Genomic DNA, 6,600 nt, shown 5'->3' with positions numbered 1-6,600 from the left:
TTCTCCATTCGTGTATATGATCAGATATATGCGTAGCCGTGTCCTGTTTGAGAGACGTAAGGAGATGTGTCCCTGTCTCATACCGAATGGGTAACTGAAAATGAGTTAAGAATGCCATAGCCAACGAGTTGAAATCTTGAAACGTGCCGCGATTCAGCTCAATATACCACTTAGCGGCTGAGCCGGTGAGAGTTCTTTGAAAGAGGCGGAGCCGGATAGAGTCATCAAGCCATGAGTTCGATGAACACCAAAGGTGATAGGTCATGACATGGGCTTGAGGATCTTCACCAGCTTTGCCATCAAATTTTGGACAATCACCGGGTATTTTAGTCGGAATTGGTGGCCAATACGGATTATGAAGAATGGGGTCATTCATTAACTTGGACACATCTGGAAGTTCCAACGTCGCTAAGAAAGGCAACTGAGGGTTAAAGGACATTTGTGGCTGTGGAAGAGAGGCAGTACTGGGGTTCCAACCAGGTGGTGGTTGCCCCCATGGACTCTCTCCAGATGGGCCCGGCCCAAAGGGGCCTGGCCCATAGGGACTTTGCCCGTAGGGGTTCTGTCCATATGTATTCTGTCCATACAGATTTTGTCCATATGCAGACAGTTGACCCTGGGTCTGCCCCCCAGCACCCCATGGATTAGCAACTTGACCCGCAGGTGCAGCGTACTGATAATTCTGGTAAGGAGTGACCTGCATCTGTTGATAATTTTGATACGGGGTAAACTGAGTTTGCCCCTGGGGTTGCTGGTAGCCATACATTTGCTGAGCTCCATACTGAGCCTGATAAGAAGGCTGTGCTTGGTAAGAAGGTTGAGGCCGTGGCCCACCTTGCATTTGATAACCCATTTGAGTTTGGGACCCAGAAAGATGTCCTTGAACAGGTTGGGCTGGGACCATCTGTCCGGAAGGTTGGCCTGGTTGGGTTTGGGATGGACCTGTTTGCCCAGAAGGATGTGCTTGCTGGGTGCCAGGTTGTCCTTGAGCAACTAAAGGTTGTCCTTGCGGAACAGATGGTCGAGCAGGCTGGACGGCTGGTTGACCTTGAGGTTGGCCAGCCTGTCTAGAAGGATGATTAAGACGGGTAGTGGGTTGGCCTTGCTGCATAGAAGGCTGGCCCATTTGCCCGAAAGGATGCATAGACTGAGCAGTGGGTTGGCCCTGTTGTACGTAGGGTTTCCCCCCTTGCCCAGAAGGATGACTAGACTGAGCAATGGGTTGGCCCTGCTGTACGTAAGGCTGCCCCCCTTGCCCAGAAGGATACCCCTGCTGGACTGCCGGTTGACCTTGTGGAATATAAGTTTGTCCAGCTTGTCCAGAGGGATAACCCTGCTGGAGACCAGGTTGGCCTTGTTGGATGTAAGGCTGTCCTGGTTATCCAGACGGGTAACCTTGCTGGGTACCAGGTTGCCCCGGATAACCAGAAGGTTGACTCTGATAGGTAAACAATGGACCACCGGCGGCCGAAGGTTGTCCCTGATAGGGTTGTCCTTGTGGGCCCCCAGATTTTCCTGGGTAAGACTGGCCATAAAGTAGCTGCCCCTGGGGGGCTTGCACATAAGGTGGCTGGCCTTGATTAGGCGGTCCTTGAGGCTGTGCAGGGATTGCTTGGCCTCCATGAAAAGAGTGAGTACTAGAGTCCCAAGCAATGGATAACGGTACCGAAACCTCAACGAAAGGTTGAAGCGGCAAGGTTTGAGAGTATTGGAGGTATTGACCAGTAGAATCGTAATAAAAGAGTGGACCTTGCGCGTTCGGATCCTGAATAGGTTGCCCATAGGCATCATATGGCCCCCCTCCTGGAACAAGACCAGAAGAGGGTGGAGCACTTTGTGCAGGGTGGACGACTCTAGGCGAGAGTTCCGGCTGGCCACTACTCACTTGACCGTGAGGGGAACCAGCACCAGTGTTCATAGATGAAGACGTTGTTACGGCACTAACGACCAGAGTCGAGTATGCTACACAAACAGTTGGATTTGTGGGAACTGAGGTAATAGGTGTAGTATGGGGTTGTGAAACAAACGGTCCTGTGGTGGGAGTGACCTGAGGATCCCACATAGTCATAGCAGGAGTCCTGGCAGCTACTCTATCCCTCAACGATCGATAACGCGGGGGGAGTGGAGAAGTAGCTGGGATGGGAGTGTCAACATTCGACACCACAGGTGTCTCCCCTATGCTAGGAGATGTCTCATCCATGTGGGAAGTAGACATTGGAGACGAAACACCAGGGGGGGTAACAGGAATATCGTCCTCGTCAGGCTCCCAGATAAGGTTCCAATCGTCTTCGTAATCTTCGTCGCCCGGGGCACGAGAGTTGATAGGTTGGATACTCGGGATAACAGGAAGAGTATCACTCACAACTGGTACCTCAGGAGCAGCAGAAGATGGAGAACCTTGATCACTTGGAACGGGAGTTGACGGGTCAGCCAGGATGACAAAACCCCAAACAAGACCTAAAGGAATCTAACGATAAAATACCTTACTCAAACTAACGCACACAAGATCTAACCAGGTGATGTTAACGTGGCCAAATAAATTTTTAAGACACAGGAACTAAACTTGACCTTTTCATGTTTCAAGAGTCGAGAAAAGGACGAAAAGATGACTCTAGTCTCCTTCGAATGTTTAATGAGCACGAAGTGACAAGACGCTCACTGGAACCTTTTCTTTTAAGGAGTCCGAAAAGGATCAAAAGTGACTACTCTGGAGACTCTAGGCAAAGGGTTTACCAAGCAATCCGTAAAACTGCTTATACACCTTGGCAATCGTATGAGAACCAAGGACTTTCCGTACTGCAGTCAATCTTCCCGAATGTTGTGTTCGGTGCATTACGGTTCGCAAGGCGGCAGACTCGGCTTCCTATGGATCAAGGATAAAAGCCTAGTGGGGTCTCCCTATATACGCGACGATACGTGGGAGCACAATCCGTGTTAGACCACTATCGAGTCACAGAAGGAGGAATCACCCAACCGTAATGTGAAACAATAGTGACTATGTTTAAAGACGCCGGAACACGTCTCTAGTCTAAACCTCTAGATGTTTGCGTTAAGTTCCAATGCGTTTTTAGGTTTATTCAGTTTATTTTATGGTTGATCTTGAATTAAGTTTAGGTTTCAGGCCCTATCGTGTGATCTCTCACAATTACCTAGATGCAAACTACATGCCAAAGAATACCATTTCGTTCGATGAATTCTAACTATGAGAGGGTTAAGAGTTTTCAATCAAACAAAATGAACTCAATCAATCAAACAATCTAATGCAGCTAATGGCAAAGAAATGAAACTTTTTCTTTTGAGAACACAAATCAACGAAATGCTCTTTTTCCCATTAACTATTGAATGCAAAAGATATTAGTTCGATTTCTTTTTCCAATGGCACAATGCACTTAAAATGAATTTTGAGAGACAACAACACCGAGTAAAGAGAAATAAAATCACTCAATGAAAAACACAACAAGTGCGAAAAGACCCGGTCGAGCCGAAGCAACTGTAATCCGTGTTTGGGTAGTGAGAAGTAATCGAAACAATCCGAGGACTGGTTCAATGACAATCACCTAAAAAACCAAGCAAAGAAAGCAAAAGAGGAAGGTTTTCGCAAAAGCAAAGGCGAGTGGTAACGAATCTTTGTGAACGAGTGATAAAACAAAGTCAATCCAGCGAAAACGGGATGACAACACTGGGTCACAGGACACAAAACAAGATCTGCGCGACAAGACTTCGCAAGCAAGTGCTTCACAGTTCAAACAATAGAAATCAAGTCATAAACCAGGTGGAAAGAGTAGGAGATAGTCAAACCAACAGGCTCAGGAGGCAAAATTGAAAAAAATTCAATTCTACAGGATCAGCGTAGGTGACCCACAGCAACAAAGCGCTGACCAGAAACCACGCGTAGCAACAAAGCATTGTCAGCGCGGAAGTACACGGCTTAAGCGTGCTGGTTCGATTGCAGAACCGTCGCGACTGTTAAACGTACAAGTGCGATGACCACGAAGACAAAGAAACAACTATGCGATGTCAGCGTGACTGTTTTGATATAAACCGCGCTGAGGCTAAAAAACAAGCACAATCAAGCCAAAAGATCCCTAACCAAGGCAATAACTCTTTAAACAATCAAGATACCTCCCAGATTGAACCAGGAAGTCTAAAAGTAGAGAAAATAATCCCCGATCTTTGAAAAGAAAGTAACAATCAAACTCAAAACAAGAATGAACAAAAAGAGACAAAGGCCAGCTCCCCAGCGGAGTCGCCAAATTGTTGGAGAGGTAAATCCCCTCTACGGATAGAGGCAATCCCTACTAGCCCAGAATGGGTCTAGCAACAATCAGTCAATGCTACTATGCAAGTTCCTAATTGCAAATAAAAGGTAGGAAATGAAAACCTACTTGGATTCCAACGCTATTGTTTGATGAAGAGATGTCATTCTCGCTCCTTCTCTTTGGCCGTTCACGATCTTCCACGATCCCTGTAGATAGATACCTGCACACACAAAGAGAAACACAAACACAAGCGTGAAATCTAATAAATGAAATTATACATCAGTCAGAAAGGACGTAATTCACATTAACCATTGCAAAGACAAATGATAATGGAACCATAATAGTAGTCATTTATTATTAATCAATAACAGAGAAGAGTACAACCAAAGTTCTGACGTTGAATCCTTCTCAAGAGGGTCCAGCCAGCAAGTCTCTTAAGCATTCATCCTTGGAGGTAGATCTCCCAAGACAAGAACTCTCTCTCAAACAAGCTCACACAAGAAAGCAACACTTCACAACCTTCCTTAAGCTCTCTAGCAATCCCACACTTGTCACACCAACTACCTACTAGCAGCAGTCTAAGCACTATCAATTCCACACTGTCAAAAACTAGCTGCTCATGGCCATGGTAGAGGCTTAAATAGGAGGAGTCTCCATGAATGGTGGGAGGATGAGCTTATCTCCAAGGAAGGTGGCTCAAATGACGAACAGACATGCCATAGAAGGGAGGGCGACATTTACAAGACCAACACCGAGGTCTGGAGTCATCTGGAAGGCTGGCTGTTAGAACAAACTCGCCCAAACTGGATCAGCGCAGGTGTATAACTGCACTGGAGCGCTGACATCGCATCATAATAACAGAGAAGGTTATGTCAGCGCGACTCAACATAAACATAGGATGCGCTGGCTCATGAAATTCGACCAGCGCGGAAAACATGTGTGCTTCTGCGCTGGCAGCGCATTCGTTGCACTATGAGGCGCCAGTCAGCGCGGTTATTTTGATAACAGTCGCGATGATGGAAAAAACTTTGGCAAAGTGGGTCATTTGGCCAGATTAGAGAGCATGAGCATGATTAATTTGAATTCATGACACAGTAGGGAGACTGACAGAGAGACAGTGACAAATTACTGGGTAACACTCATGACTTATGTTTATTTTTTAATGAGCTTGAACTATGCGCTAAAACTGCTCGATTAAGTGGTCATTGATTTCTTGATTTTACCATTAATAACTTTTGTTCCTTCAAAGATTGTACTGCATGCTCAATTGCTTCATCAAACTAGTTAGAAATGAACAATATATGTTTGAAAAATGAGTTAAGACACTAATATTTTACTTGAATTACGTAAAAAGTAATTAAAAAGTGCTTTTACCTCTCATTTTACCATTTCATTTGAACTTTGGTTTGTTGGAGCTTTGGAGGTGCTTTCCCTCTGATTTTCACCAGCTGATTCTGGGAGACTCTGTGGACAATTCTTGGCGCCGTCTGGACTAGGTAGGAGCTAAACCTGAGCTCTTTCATTTCATCCTTTCCTTTTGCATTATGAACCCGATTTCTGGTTTTTCTGAGCCTTAGGGGTTTGAAAAACTCGCCCTGGCTCCATCGCACCCTTTCTATATCAAAAGGTGCGTTGCATGTTGACCTGTCTACTGGATAGTTAGCATGCAACGCACCCAGAACACTGCTGGGGGTGCGATGGGCGCAGGGAGGAAAATTTGTGCACAGTTTTCAATGGAAATTTTTGCCTGTTTTTCACCAAATTAGGATCTAACTCTTCTCTTGTTTGTTTTCAGAGATTCATTGGAGCAAAATGCCTGTTACATGGCGAGAACGTGAGCATGAAGAATAGGACATGCTTGCTTTACATGATCCAGTTACGGTAAATGCACTGCGGAACTGCGGCTTGCTCAAGTTTTTCTGCATTTCTAGCATGAGGCAACAAATCAACTTGTTGCAATATTTGCTCAATGCATGGGATCCTACCAGCCAGGTGTTTTAGATTAGGGGTAAATCCATCCCCTTGACTGTTGTGGACATCTATTTTTTGACCGGCTTATCGAGGCAGGGTGCCCCTTTCTCCTTATCAGGTTCGGCCCATGGGGGCGAATCTATGAGAGATTACATTCACAGGTATTGCAGAGAGGGATCTCAGCCGAGTAAAGATGGCAAGATCAACATCCGAGATGTCACTGACAGGTCCTTGAGGACCATTCTGTACACTTTTGGTAGGATGGCTGGTAGTGCGGCTCTTCATGTGGCCAACCGGTCTTATATGCAGTATGCCTTAGAATGCCTTGAACCGAAGGTGTTCAATTGGTGTGATGCAGTGCTCCTTGTGA

This window comes from Pinus tabuliformis, chromosome 3_1 (genome assembly GCF_031772625.1).
Source record: "Pinus tabuliformis cultivar Carrire ecotype Pingquan chromosome 3_1, CPIR1, whole genome shotgun sequence".
Lineage (NCBI taxonomy): Eukaryota > Viridiplantae > Streptophyta > Pinopsida > Pinales > Pinaceae > Pinus > Pinus tabuliformis.
Note: the sequence above shows the minus strand (reverse complement) of the source record.